The sequence below is a fragment of the Triturus cristatus genome, chromosome 6 (genome assembly GCF_964204655.1).
Source record: "Triturus cristatus chromosome 6, aTriCri1.1, whole genome shotgun sequence".
NCBI classification, from domain to species: domain Eukaryota; kingdom Metazoa; phylum Chordata; class Amphibia; order Caudata; family Salamandridae; genus Triturus; species Triturus cristatus.
The window spans coordinates 1,245,819,583-1,245,834,931 of NC_140589.1; positions in this window are offsets into that span (position 1 = coordinate 1,245,819,583).

Consider the following 15,349-nt stretch of genomic DNA (forward strand, 5'->3'; position numbering starts at 1 on the left):
GGTCAATATTCCTTCGATCTCCAATCCTGGAATTCTCAACAACACTTCCACTCTCGGAAACGGGAAACTGCTGACCAGTGTGATCGATCTCAACCTTCCCGTGTTCAGTAAGCTTGGCATCAGTCACTGAGTATGCCCACTCTGGTGAGGCGTACTTTTGGCACGGCACTCTTGTTCTCTTCGATCTTCTCAGAGCACCTTGGGGTCGATCTTCGTCACTTTGCTCTGCTTCTGATTCTTCGGAAACTGGGGCGAGATCTGTTCTTGGTGCCGATCTCAAGTTTACCCATCTCTGACTCACGGGCCAAACCCTTTCTGCTTCTGTGGCACCTCCACTCTCCCTACTTGTACCCTGTGCACTGCTTTCTTCTTCAGCAGAATTTGACTCGGTACTGCCCACTGCAGCTGTTTCTTTTTCTTCCGAGTCCGTTTCAGTGTCACTTTCACGTTCCCTTTCGGCATGGTTTAGTGCACAACCAGCTGCGTCAGCAACCCCTACAGCTTGACTTGCCCTCTCAGATGGCTCTGCCACCTCAGCTGGGTTTTCGTTCTCGAGAGGGGAGGCGTGTACCCAGTTCGGCAATCCTCCACACTTCACTGCTGTGTTCGTAACTAGAATGATCTGATATGGCCCACGCCAGCGAGCATCCAGGCAACTCTTCCTCACGTGTTTGCGCACCAATACCCAGTCCCCTGGGCACAAGTCGTGGCACAGGTCACTTGCGGCTGGAACCGTTGCTGTCTGCACCTGCTGAGACACAAAACGGACCACGTCAGCCAGGCCTTTACAATAGTCCAAAATCATATCATCAGTGATGTTAATCAAAGCAGTGGCAGGTATCGCTGGCAAGCGCATCGCTCCTCCCATAAGGATTTCATGGGGTGACAATCCAGTCCTCCTATCAGGGACACTACGGAGACTCGTGAGAACCAAAGGCCACTTCAAAGATGTCGAAGAACACACTTTCGCCATTCGGGCTTTCAAAGTCCCATTAACTTGCTCCACAATCCCAGAAGCCTCTGGTCGGTAGCTGCAGTGCAATCTTTGGTCTACATTCAAGGCAGCACAAAGCAGCTTCATGATTTCACTGTGGAAATGCGTTCCTCTATCTGATTCAAAAGAGGTCGGGAAACCGTACCTCGGAATTAGTTCTCTCAATAGTAACTTAGCTACAGTGAGTGTGTCACACCTACGTGTCGGGTAAGCCTCCACCCACCTGAAAAAGACACATACTATGACTAATATGTACCTCAACCCATTACACTTCAGCATTTCAATAAAATCCAGCTGCATTCTATTATAAGGTCCACCTGACCTACCTATGTGACTCAACGTCACAGCGGTCCTCTTTCCTACATTCATCTGTTGACATGTGACACACCTCTGGCACACAGCTTCAGCTACCGTCCGAAACTTCGGATTGTACCATGTCTGGTGAAACACTCGCATCATTGCATCTCTGCCAAGATGTACAGCACCATGTATCAACCTCGCCATGGGATTCAGCAAACATTCCGGTAACACAGCTCGTCCATCATTCGAAACCCATACATCCACATCTCCCTTCTCACATCCAGCTCATATCCAGCTGTCCCGCTCCTGATCAGAGACTCCATCTTGCAAATGTTTCAGTTCCTCCCATGAGTCTGCCATAGCTAACATCACATTGTAATCTGTTTTCTCTTCGCTTTCCACAACATGTTTCTCAGTAAAATTACATCCCTGTTCTGCACAAAATCGAGCAACTTCATCTGCGTAATTATTACCCAGTGACACAAAATCGTTTCCTTTAGTGTGTGCAGAACATTTAACAACAGCAATTTCATCTGGGCCTTGCAATGCTTCCAACAATTGTCGTACATAATCCCCATTTCTGATGGGTGAACCAGAAAATGTCATAAACCCTCTCTGGGACCATAGTTGTCCGAAATCGTGAACTACACCAAACCCATATTGACTATCCGTGTAAATCGTTACACGGATCTTATCAGTGGCCAAACAGGCACGGGTCAAAGCAATAAGCTCAGCCACCTGTGCGGAGTATACTCCTTCTAGACAAGCGGCTTCAACCACCCCTGTGATGGTACACACAGCAAACGCTGCTCTCAGTCGACCAACACAGTCTCTTAAACATGAACCGTCCACAAACAAAAATCTCATCTGAAACTGGGAGCGGTTCATCGACAATGTCAGGTCTCGGTTTGGTGCATAATTCATTCACATCGAGACAATCATGGTCCTCACAATCTTCATCTACATCTACATTTGGAATAGGCAACAGTGTAGCAGGATTTAAAACAGAACACCTCTTCAGCGTCACATTGTCTGCAGCAAGGATGACTTGCTCATAATGAGTCAACCTATTATTTGTGAGGTGCTGTGTTTTAGTTCTAGTCATCAACAATTCAACAGAATGTGGCACATGAACAGTAAGCGGATGACCCATCACAATGCTCTCATATCTTTCGATACTGACACCTGTTGCAGCAACGGATCTGAGACATCCGGGCAACGCAGAAGCTACTGGATCTAAAGTAGCTGAAAAATAGGCAACTGGTCTACGGACACCTCCGTGAGACTCTGAGTCAACACTGCTAATGCGCAACCTTCCTTTTCGCAACAGAATATGGCGAATGCCTTGTTATAGTCTGGCATTCCCAAAGCTGGCACGCTGCATAAAGCTTCTCTCAGCCTCAAAAATGACCTTAAGCAGTCATCATCCCATGGTACCGGATCATTCACATCCTTACACGTCAGCCGCTGTAAAGGCTTCGCTTCAAAGGAAAAATTTGGGATCCACTGGCGGCAATAGCCCACCATTCCCAGAAACATTCTGACTTCTCTCTGAGTCGAGGGAACCGGAATTCTCAGAATCGCATCAATGCGATCTGGAGACACCTTCCTCTTGCCTTTCTCAATTTGGTGCCCCAAATACTGTACCTCACTCAAACAGTATTGCAGCTTGTTTGGAGACACCTTGTGACCATTCTCTCCCAGGTAATTCAACAGAGCAACGGTATCAATTCTGCAGGCGTCTTCCGTCTCCGACGCAACAAGCAGATCATCAATGTATTGCACTAAAACAGAATTTTGTGGCAACACAAGACCTTCAAGATTTTTCTGCAAGATCTGATTAAAGATAGATGGGCTCTCGGTATACCCCTGTGGGATACAACACCACGTTAACACCCGATTTTCCAGCCGAAATGCAAAAAGAAATCGGCTTTCCTTATGTAGAGGAATCGAGAAAAAAGCTTGACACAAGTCAATCACTGTGAACCATTCAGCTTCACATGGGATCTGAAATAGGATCATAGATGGATTCGGTACCACTGGACAACATGGAACAACTATTTCGTTTATTTTTCGCAAATCTTGCACAATCCTAAATTTCCCACCTGGTTTCTGTAGTCCCATGATAGGCGAATTACATGGGCTACCCATGATTTCCATTAGTATTCCCTGCCTGATCATAGACTCAATCACAGGTTTAATCCCTGCAATAGTTCCAGGAGATAATTTATACTGGGGTGTCCTCGGGAACTCTACGTTTGGTTTAATCTGGATTTTCACTGGGTCTACTCCCTTGACTAACCCAATCTCCTCACCACTAAGGTCCCAAACGTCAATAGACACTGAGTCCCTCAGATCAAGTGGAAGCTCTTCCACCTTCAATGCTGGGTACATTTCCACACACACACGCTGATTCGCAACCTTAAAGGTCGCGTCATCGTCTCTCGTCTGTACCTCCACTCCTTTCGGGGTACAGTAGATCGTGCAGTTGAGCTTGCACAATAGATCTCTCCCTAACAGGCAAACCAGACTAGAATCGCACACCACGAACTGGTGTCGATCACTGAAATTTCCTATCCTGATTGGAATTGGCTCCGTCAGTGGACTAATCAGTTTCTTATTTGCCACTCCTACAACCTGGATACTTTGTCCAGAAAGAGCTAGACCTGGAACCACTGCCGATCTTATAGTCGATCTGGTAGCCCCCGTATCAACCAAAAAGGTTGTAGGGTGACCGTCAAGGTCTGCTTCCACAAAAGGTCCTTTCTGATCTACCTCTAGGATGGCTCTAAGCATGCAATCCTTATCTCTCTTTGTACATGATCGTGCCAACAGGCTTGTATCGTTTTCCTCGCTCACTACAAACATTGGCATCTGCAAATAAGTCCGAGCTCCCTGCTGTACATTCTGTATTCTGGGTGGCTGCGGAACCTGCACCTGCGGAACACCAGTCCCCGCTTTTATCGTTCTCGGTCTAGTCACTGTCAGTACCGCCTCTGCCCCAGGGACCTGAACTATTTCTCCTTCCGGCTGTATCTGATTCCATGGCTTCAGGGGACACTCGCGTCTCCAGTGTCCAACCTGGTGACACTGATGACATGCCGTAGTCTTTTTCAATATCGCCACATCCATACCTGTTCTAGGGTCTATTGGTCTTGGCCTTCCCTGCCCCTGAACATTCTGATTTCCCGCCTGATAATTTCCCTGTCTCCTTACCAACGCTCCCCCATTAGGCTGTCCCTGTGCGGTTTGCATCTGAACAAGCATCAAGTTATCTTTCAACTTCCTGTGTTTTGATTCAATCTCATTTGTGCAATATCTGGCGTACCGTAAAATCTCATCAACAGGCTTGTTCTGCCAACAAATCAAATGCTGCTGTATCATGAGACTAACCTCTGGCCTCAATCCCAACACAAACTTTGAAACAAACTGTCCCATATCTTTCGTGTCCAACGCATCTAGGCCACTGTACTGCTTAAAAGCCTGCAAGAGTCTCTCATAGAATTCATGTACCGTCTCCTTAGGTTCCTGCACTGAACTGTCTATCTTAACCCAATCGATGTCTTGTGGTGAGACCTTCGACTTCAACCAAGCAATCACTTGCTCGTACTTCCTCATCACTATCAGTGCCGGACCATTCGTGATCGCGTTCCTATCAAGCTCGTAAGTCGGCCAATCAATGGCAATCTTGCATGCTGCCCACAAATCTCCCGGAACTACAATATCAAATAAGGTATTCAGATCAATCCACAATACCTTCGAGATCTTTACAAAGTGGTCAACCTGCTTATACCACTCTGCGGGCTTCTCCCTAAGCCGAGGAAAATCATTCGTGAATGCCGCCAAATCACCCCTGCTCCAGGGTACATGCACGTATCCTCCATTCTGCACTTATCTTAAAGAGAAATTCCTTATCTCCAACACCCCTCCACCCGGAGGTGGGGTCTCTCCTATCGTTCTCCTAGAGCTTTTCTTCTTGGACCATCTTTCTTCCCATTTATCAAGCATCATCCATGCACGCATGGCTATGATCAGATCTCTAATATGGGTCCTCAGTCCGGTAACCCTTTTCTCCTCCAGTTCCTGGTCACTGTACTGCAACCTATGATTTCCTTGCAATGTTTTAGTCTTGGACAGATCCACCTCATATTGCTTAGCCAATCCTGACAATTTCTCATGTGCAACTCGTGCTTTCCGAGTCACATCCTTCGCTACGAAGAGTAATTCATCTGGTCCATATAATAATATTCTCTCAAGGGGTAAGTTTCCACCTATTATCTCATCCACTTCCGCCTTTAACCTTACTACATCTATCATCCCCCGTTCAGGGCTCCTCTCAGCATGTCCCAGCAGACTGCCCCTTCCCTATCGCTGTCCTCGCATTCTTGCTCCTGCGACCTACTCTCTTCTGGTATGCACATTGGAGCAGACCGATTCATGAAAGTAACCCGCTCTCTTTCTGCTGTCATCACTGTTGGGTTTTGATTTCTCACTGGTGGTACCCATGATCGTAAATCCGATCTCGACTCCATCAGAGACCTCGGCCTCTCTGGTCTCTGTTCTCCTTGTCCCCTAGATGAGTCTGACATGGCTGGCAATGGTGTACTCCATTCTATAGGGTTTGGAGTCCAGGCCATTCCACCCACTAAGCCATTTCATGCGACCTCTCTCCTTACCCCCTCGGCTGTCTGCTCTGGGTTCGCAACCTCCTCTGAATCTGGGTGGTAAATCGAAACAATAGGTCCAATAGTGACCGGTACCTTTAGAGCATCTGGTAACCTCACATCTCTCTCGACCTTTACGCTAGCCACAGACTGGCTCCTTGTACTCTCCGTTCCTATCGAGATCCTCCCTTCTACTCTTGTCTCTGGTTGGACTGTTACTCCTCTAGTCCCTTCTATCCGAACCAACGTCTCTTCTGGGACCTCTGGATTATACGGAGGTGGTCTCTCTGATAACAACCTCTCCAATAGGCTATCCTCAGAATCACTCTCATCCTCATCATCTAACTTTATGTTCTTTACCCCCTCCGAAGTGATCAATAAGGGATACAGTCTATCTCCCTCTATTGCCTGTACCCTCCATCTTTTCTCCACTGCATCCCATCTGGCATCCTGAAAAGCCCTGACCGACTTTTTCACCCTTTCCTGATTTCTTCCTCTTTCTCTATCATGCTCTGCTCTAATCTACGCATGTAGTGCTTCAAATTGTGTTGGCCTTGGCAAAGGTCGTAAAGCCGCCATCACAGACTTCAACTGGTACAACACTGCTAACCTGAATGAGCCATACCTCGGGAATGCTAATTCTCCTTCACTTTGAGTCATTTTATGCCAAATCTCAAGCCAAATTATCGTATGCAATCCCACATTCTTTGCCATGAATTGTGCTGGAGTATCCTCAGGAGGGGCTTCTTCTCCCTCTCGAGTTAACACATGTTTGTCACCTCTACACAGTTCTCGAAATACCTTAAAACACTGCATGATTGACAAAATTTGATCTCACACACTGTTTACCTCTTGATGTCGAACCCCCAATAACAGCGTGACTAACACCAACCAGCCTATCACAGCGCGACACTCTCTGACGTCACCTTCCTTCGTTCGCAGCAGTTCCCTTTCCTTATGCTTACGTCTCACACCTGCATTCGTCCCATTCATACACTGAAATAACCGTTTGTCCCAAACAAGTTACTTCTCTGGCTGTCCGTCCACAGCCTCTGACTGTTCGTCCACAGTCTCTTGAAATTGTTGACCTCGGTTGGCAACTGTCTGTCCCCGTCCGGCCAGACAGATCGCCTCTGATAGGTTACAAATACTCAAATCCACATACAGCAACCCACGACCAGCGTCGAGTTGTCAGGCACTCACACATTCGCTCCCCCTATCTCGGTCCAGGTGATCGATGGTACCTCACGATCTCCTTTGGGTGGTCAACAAAATCTACCATGGGTGTCTTCCACACCACAATTCCCGGGCTGCGCGCGCTCACAGCCTGATCTCACACTCACTCGACATTCACTCCAACTCCGCAAGACATCGCACCACAAATCCACACCGCAATCTACAACATCTCATCCTATTCATACTCACTCCACGAACTGCTGCTTCCTGCCGCACTGCTACTCGCCGTCAATGTTCATCATCCGCCGTCGTCTGCTGCTCACCGTCTGATGATTCACCATTACTTATCATCTATGGGTCTCAAGGATCACTTATCCTAGTCTAATCGTCCCTCGCTATCGGAAGTAACCATCCGACTCTGCTACCAACTGCTGGGGCCCAATTTTCTTGTTTCCATTAGTCTCCAAGAACCCACTCTGGTCGATTGAACCTTTTTACTTGCCCAATAGCGTGGAGGGAGCAAACACAATTATCAGAGAATACCTTCCGCAATTTGACATTATTAAGGACTCGAAACTCAATCTCTATTGCTCTTGGGATTTTATTATCAACAAAAACATCTGCAGATATAGGCACCTTAGCACAAGGCACAACAGGTAAATAGGCACTAACACAAATGCCACTCTACGAAGAATCCGCATTCGACTAAATATCAACAAAAGTACAACTTCTAAAAGCATGAGGTAGATAACTACCAAGCCAATGACATCCCTACTTAGCATTCCCTTAAGACCCAAGAAATCGTGAAAAGGTGTCAGAAGTGAAACTCCCTAAGGAGTCTTCACTTAGGGCCATATGTAGGAAGCCTAATACCGGTCGGTAACGGCCGATTTTCGGTAAATATACCGTTACCGACCGGTATTTAGGCTTTTGCTATGTAGGGGGATCATTTCAGGATTCGGTAATTTACCGAATCGGTAAAATTACCGATTCGGTAAATACCGAATCCTGAAATGAGATGTAGGGGGAGTGTGTCGTGGGTGTGGGGATTCGTTATTTACCACCAACTAAAAGTTGGTGGTAAATGACGAATAGGTGTAAAAAAGCATTTTTGTGCACTTAGAAGTGTGCAATGTGGCAGACATACATGCCCTTAGGGCATGTATGTGCGCCACATGTGCACACATGGACGAATCAGGGGTGCAACAGGGTGTCAATGTGACACCCTGCCACCCATGATGATGCCTCCCCTATTACCGATTCGGTATTTACCGATTCGGTAATGGCAACTGGCTTCCCATTCATTCCTATGGGCCTCCAGGCCCATAGGAATGAATGGGAAGCCAGTTGCCATTACCGAATCGGAAAATACCGATTCTAAAATACCGACACTTACCGATTCAGTATTTTTTTACCTACATTACATTTACCGATTCATAAATACCGAATCGGTAAAATTCGGTATTTAAGAATCGGTAAATGTAATTTACCTACATATGGCCCTTAGTGAGAGCTCGATCTAAAGTGTTCCTTCTAGCTCCTCGCCCACCTCTCCTCTCCTCTCCTCTCCTCTCCTCTCCTCTCCTCTCCTCTCCTCTCCTCTCCTCTCCTCTCCTCTCCTCTCCTCTCCTCTCCTCTCCTCTCCTCTCCTCTCCTCTCCTCTCCTCTCCTCTCTCTTCTCTTTACTCTACTCTACAACCCACGGGGCGCTGTCCCTAATACAAATCCCCAAATCATAGAACACGCCCTCCGGCACACCTCCTCGACCAGGTCTTCTTCCAGTAATTTTCCATCCTGAGCTGTCCATCGTCCATCAGCTTGGCCCTGGGTCCCAGACACCGTCCGCACTAGGAGTTGCGATTGGCACATTCCAAAGTACTCCCATGTCTGGCTTCCCCCATAATTCAACTCTTAGACAAAGACCTTTTCTACTAACGAACCAACTGTCCTTGCGCCTGCGGTGAGATCATGGGATGGAGAAATACTTCGCATCTTTTAACTTTACAATTTACTGCCGCCCAAAACCTCTAGCAGAATAAATCAATTGCGGCCTACCGCATTCAGCTAACATAAGAAACTAACAGGCCTTTCTTCTCAACGATATATGTGCATTCGGGCCTCTACTCGGTTAAGCACGCTATTAAATCACATTCTAAGCATTAGTGCTTTTACTTTCATATACATGAACAAGCGACCTACATGAGTAAATTTAATCATGTCACACGTTTAACCTAATACATTGCATTGAACGAAAACTAATCATCATGCATTTTACTGAATACATTCACAATATGTTTTCACATCTCGAACACTTCTATGTTGCGATATAGCTGATACATTTCTTAATACATTTCGCACGACACATCTAAGTATACATTGATTATATGCGGGTGCCAACTAACAGTATATATGATGCACCCCTACAAATTTTGAAACCTTTAGGCGCTACATCACCTCTTATCCTCTCGAAACCATCAAAAGTAGATCCTCCTAGGTTGCTAATAGCAGACATTTGAAGTGCTGCCAAACCCTAGAACTGATAGAATGGCATAATTTGTGCACACAAATTGAAAAAACCCCATGGTGGTTGCACCTTCTTTCAGACTCCTTTCCCAGTAGTACGTTCTTCACAGGGCTCCCAAGTTCTTTCTCAACTGTTCACATGCACCAACCCACCATTTCATCCCTACTGAGACCATCCATCCAAAAGGAGTTCTATTTAAGATGATAACAACACTTGTCTGAAATGCTACCAAGGCCCCGGGCTGATACTAAGGGTTGTGCAGAAGGAATATGTTGTGCTTTATATTAAAGTACAAAAATAGCTTTGAAAGGTCGGACTCTGCTTGAAATCCCTCAGTTCTCGTTTAATACTTCTGGAACTTTAGTTATTCTGTGGTCAGCGGCTCTTGGATTTTTCTGGCAATCCGGGAAAGAAGCAGCAGGGATTGTAGCTAGGACAAGGCCCATGAAACCAGAGTGCATCTGTAGCACAAATGTGTGAAATATAAAAGGGCAGAAGCTTAGACCCGTCTCATCCTACCAAGGCTGATAAAAAGGGAGCTCCATTAAGGTTGCTACTCGGACTAGTGCAAGCAATAGAGAGTTAAAGAGCCACGTAGGACAGTCCCATATAATGGGCAAGCAGCAACAAACACGTAGGCAAGCTACAGCAACAGTGGGGTCAAACAGCAACCACGACAGAGGCAATCAGCAACAAAGATGGAGGCAATGGCAAAAACAACAAGCATTGGCATAGCCAATAGGTCTCGCCTTTTGGACCTCATAAGTGTTAACCATGCATCACATTATCCTGGGTGCTGTGCTTCCAGGGATTGAAGAGCCGGCACTAGAAAACCTGCATATTTTATTTAATCCATTATTTTTACAAACAAGTAATAGCAATGTAACTTTTAAAGACAAGAAAATATTATTGCCATCTAAGGCTGGATGCATATGGTTGCCAAAAACAAAACTAGAAAGTGACACATTACAGAAATAATTTAAAAGAAAACAGAGATTGGCCTAACAGTGTTGGCACTGAAGTGGACTACATTGCAGTGCAAGGACAGTAAAGTGTGTGTAACAGGTACCGAGGACATACAGAACACTGAAGAGACCAGACAAATTGGTAGGATTAAAACACACTGCCTAGCCCACTGTACCTAGAAGCGTGCCTATGCCAGACTTCTACCAGCCTGCAGGGACCACAGTGCATGTGGGCATGCCCCAGAGCAGTCAGTGAGCTCGCAGTGGAGCTGTAAAGGGAGAAGGTCAGTGTGAGCACAAAGTAGTTGTCTGGTATGTGAGGGTACAGGCCAACTGTGCCTTTCATATTGTGAGTGAAGGTACGAGGCCTCATTTGATGGACAACTAATGTTACCTTCTATAGGCCTGTGGGGCAGTCATAGATTGTGTGGCATGCTTACATTTGTCAAATTAAAACTAAAAATTGACACATCAGTAAAATACATTAAACAAAAGCAGAGATTGACCTAACAGTCCTGGCACTGAAGTGCAAGGACAGTAAAGCGCGTGTGTAAGTAACAGGTACCAAGGACAGACAGAACACTGAAGAGACCAGAAAAGGTGTTAGGATCAAAACTCACTGCCTAGCCAGTCTGTACCTAGAAGCGTGCCTATGCCAGAGTGCAAAAGCGTTTCTCCATGATAAGAATCCAGGCCATATGAAGGGCGCAAAGGACAAGTGACTTGCCTCTTAGTGCAGCAATGACATGATCATCATCATCAGGGTAGGGGACACTACTATAACTACATAAATGTTAATAAATGACCACTTTCAATAGATGGCAGTGGCGGCTGCCAGTAGAGGGCGCCAGGGCGCCGCCCACCTGGATTTCCAAACTATGTGGATGGTAATTCCCACGAGCAATTACCATCCACATAAATTGCTTTTTAATTATATAAGGGCTTTAAGCGCATGCTGGGTGCTGCCCTCAATGCCTGGCTGCCTCTTGTTATCCTTGCGGAGATGAGTCAGGAAGCCAGGCACACTCGAGAGGGACACCACACAGTCAGGATTTCTTTTCTGTTTTTTATTCCTATAGAGGCTAAGGGCTTACCTAGCGCCCGCCCTGGCCTGCAATTTTCGGGGATCTAAAGAGACCTCCCATTTATGACGCTCAGCAGCGTCAGATTTTCAGGCAATCCCGGGCGTCCAGGGTTTAAGCCCTGTATTCCTAGAGCTGTCTGTCAATCACTTCAAAGGCGGCAAGCAACACCCCTTGTGACGAGCTGGTAATGGGTGTTTCTTGCAGCCTCTGAGGGAATGGGAGCGAGCATGTGACCTGACGTCAGAATCCTAACTCCAAGTCGAGTGGACACACAGACATCATGCGCAGTGAATTCGAAGAAAGCCGAATTCCAGGCAGGGTTTTCACAGAGAAGACGGTAAGTTGAAATGCGCGCTACTAGAATATCAAAGCTTATGTTAATCATCTATTAAGAAATGAAGTGCAACAGTATGCTACATGAGCATTAGGCTTTGATATTCCGGTGGCACGCATTCCCTCTTTGAAAAGATTTTTCTCTTACCAGCTTTTGTTTAAGGGCAGCTGTATGCTACTCTCTTCAATCATATGATGCCATCCGAAAACGGGCTTCCCAAATCCTACACATTGTGCGATGGCTGCTCGTGTTTTTTTGTTGTTGTTACTGCAGCAAAAGATTAACGTTTCAAAGTCTGTGTTAGACGTTTGTGTGCACAGTTGCCTGCTTGGGTTGCCTCACAGATTGCTTTTCTTTCCCTTGGACTCATGGTAGGAATTATACTTGGGTGGCTCGTTTATTTGGGATGCCATCTGGTGCACGTGTCGCTCTTGCTCACTGTGAAACTTTGGCGCCTATCGAAAATGGCCTTGGAAGTGAAGTTACTTAATTGTATTTTTCAACAGACCTTCACTTTGTTGAAGCGCTAACAAAGCCTGCAATGACATTCCGTCGGTGTCACCCACCCTAATGCAGACAACACACCCACTTGTTCTAGCTCTCCGCCTTTTATATAATTTTATATTGCGCCTAGAAGCTGGAGCTTGGCACTTGTTGCTCATTACAAACAATAGACATTTACAATTGGGGATATAATAATTTGAAAGAGCAGGGTGAAAGGATTATTTTATTGATATTCTGTCTAGAGAAGTAGTGCAACAACCAGGCCATTTTGGGCGGAGCTGGTTAGCGGGGGAGGTGTGAAAATAGGAATTGCACAGGGCAAGTATCGAAGAGTTTTACGGTTCAAATTGGTACTTGTCTTAGGTAGGAGGAAGGGAGTAATTTACAGCAGCTTCCATTTGAGACAACTTGTGTCACTTTGAAAACTGAAGAAAATAAGATAAAAAAGCACCAAAGTGAGTTTTCCTTTGACAGTAGTAAGGCCTTAGATATACAGCAATGGACCTTGGCGTGGGTGAGGCACAGGGAAGTACTGCTGCCAGTATCTCACCAGCTCCAGAGCGCTAACCTTCCCTCTCCAGTGCTTCCCAACCCTGTGCCTCACTAGTAGCAATTTGAATAGGAAAGCGTGCACTGTGTTCTCGTGCACAGGCCTGTGAGTTAGCATAGCAGTCCTATGATTATACAGAATAAGCAGTTACCAGCGACTTTTTCATATGCAATATTTTTATTGATGTCAACTACAGTTTCACAATTGCTTTATGACCCTTCTTGCTTTCTAAAATTTGCTTGAAAATGCACCATTTGCCAACACCTTTTACAAAATTTTCTCGAGGGAGAACCCCCGGAACCCTTGTAATGACAGTCAGGCTCACTCACTTCGCTTGCTTGCCACAGGGCACTCACCCTGAACCTTTACGCCCTACCACTTTCAAATGTCACCAGCCGCCACTGATAGATGACTTTCAATAATGTAGTTATTTAGTCCGTTGTACTAAGGTGAAAAGTGCCTGTGTGTCACTGAAATGTAATTTAAAGTGACTTTATCATATTTTTATACGCCATTTGCTGCATGATTGCATTATTTACATATCCAGACCCTAAGAGCCAAGCCAAACACTGGCTTGGCTCGGTTCCCGTGCAAATTTCTTCACTTGCCCACCTCTAGATTAGAACAAACCATTCTACCCAGCAGGAGAGAGCAATGGAAGGAATGCTCACCCGCACCCATAGGAGCAGTGGTAGAAGTCACCTGCTGCCCCCATCGCTTCCATGGCAGGCAGTGGATAGGCAGGAGAAGAAGGGGACAGGAACGAGCATATGGGGACTATCGGTGGGCCGGCAGAAGCAGTCTCAGCCCAACAGAGGACGAACGAACGGACAGAGGGCCGACGGACGAGGAGGCTGAGGCAACGAGAGGCCAGGCAGGGTACGAGCCATGGGGGTGAGGAACAGTCCAAGTAGGCAATAGAGAGTTTGAGACAGCCAGAGGTCAGACAGGCCGAGCGCCCACACCGAGCAAGCAGATTACAAGGCAATGCTGAGGCATGGCAGGATCTACTGTCAAAGAGCAGGAACGGATAGAAAGGGACACCCAGGAGACAGAGCAGTAACAGACCAGGGCAAGCTAGGAAGAAAATGGCAGGGTCATCAGAAAGCTGTCAGGGAATATGTTAGGGACAAGGTTAGCAAAGCAGATGGGCAGTAGGAGACGTGGGGGAGTATAGGACGGTCAGGGGGAGGTAGGCAACAGGCATAGACAGTAGGGGCAGGCTGAGGGCACCACGAGAGCAGGCAACAGGGAGGACAGTCAGAGCATTAAGGGAATAGAAATGGACAGAAAGGACAGTCTGAGGGCATAAAGGAAGCAAGCATGGAGAGAAGGGGCATGCAGTGGGCATTTAGGAAACAGGCATAAACAGAAGGGTCAGTCAGAAGGAATGAGTGGAGCAGACATGGACAGAAGGGGCAGTATGAGGGCACGATGGAAACAGGCATAATCCAAAAAGGCACTCTTTGCTCAGGGCTAGTCTCAAGACAAACAAGGGAGAGATGTGCGTATGGGAGATGCTGTTAGAGGTGGCTCAGGCTGCAGCGTGGCACAGGAAGCCCCAGGTACAGCTTCCCAGAAGAATGAGCAAACAATGTTTGGGCAGTGCTAAAGAAAACTGCCACACCACCGCTTGCCAGCTATGGTAATCCTGGACCCGCCTGTCAATGCTGGCCAAGGCCTCGCGCTCTGTGGCTACTCGGCTGGAGCAGTCCTCCTCCTCCTCGGGCTTTCTGGCTTTTCCTACTGCCATTTTCTTTTCCTCATCACAGAGATTGGCGAAGGAATTGAAACTCAAAAGCAGTGGTACTGCCATTGTAGTTAATGAAAGTCCCTTGCCTGTCCCTCTCTGGGAAGTCGGTCCCGGAAGTGCCCGTAGTGTTGCAGGGAGAATTCAACAAAATGGCTGAACCCCCCGCTGCCGCCAGCTCTCCGTGGGTGAGGCTGAACATGGGCGGTACGTGCTTCATTACCAGCTGGGAAAGCCTTAATCAGGAACCGCGCTCCTTGCTGAGCCAGCTCTGTCTGGAGGGGGCGGGGCCTCAGGTAAGGCAGGGCTGCTTGTGAGGGTGGTACTATGCAGTGGGGATGAAGAGGGGCTATAAGTGCTATAGCGGGAAAGTTGGAGATGGAGCAAAAGTTCAAGCTAAGCAGTTAAAAAGGGAAAAAAAGTCAAATGAAAATAGCTGTTTTTAAGCACTTGTGCTTGTGCTAGCTGGCCCCTAGCGGGAGCGGGAGCAACGGCACGCGGCC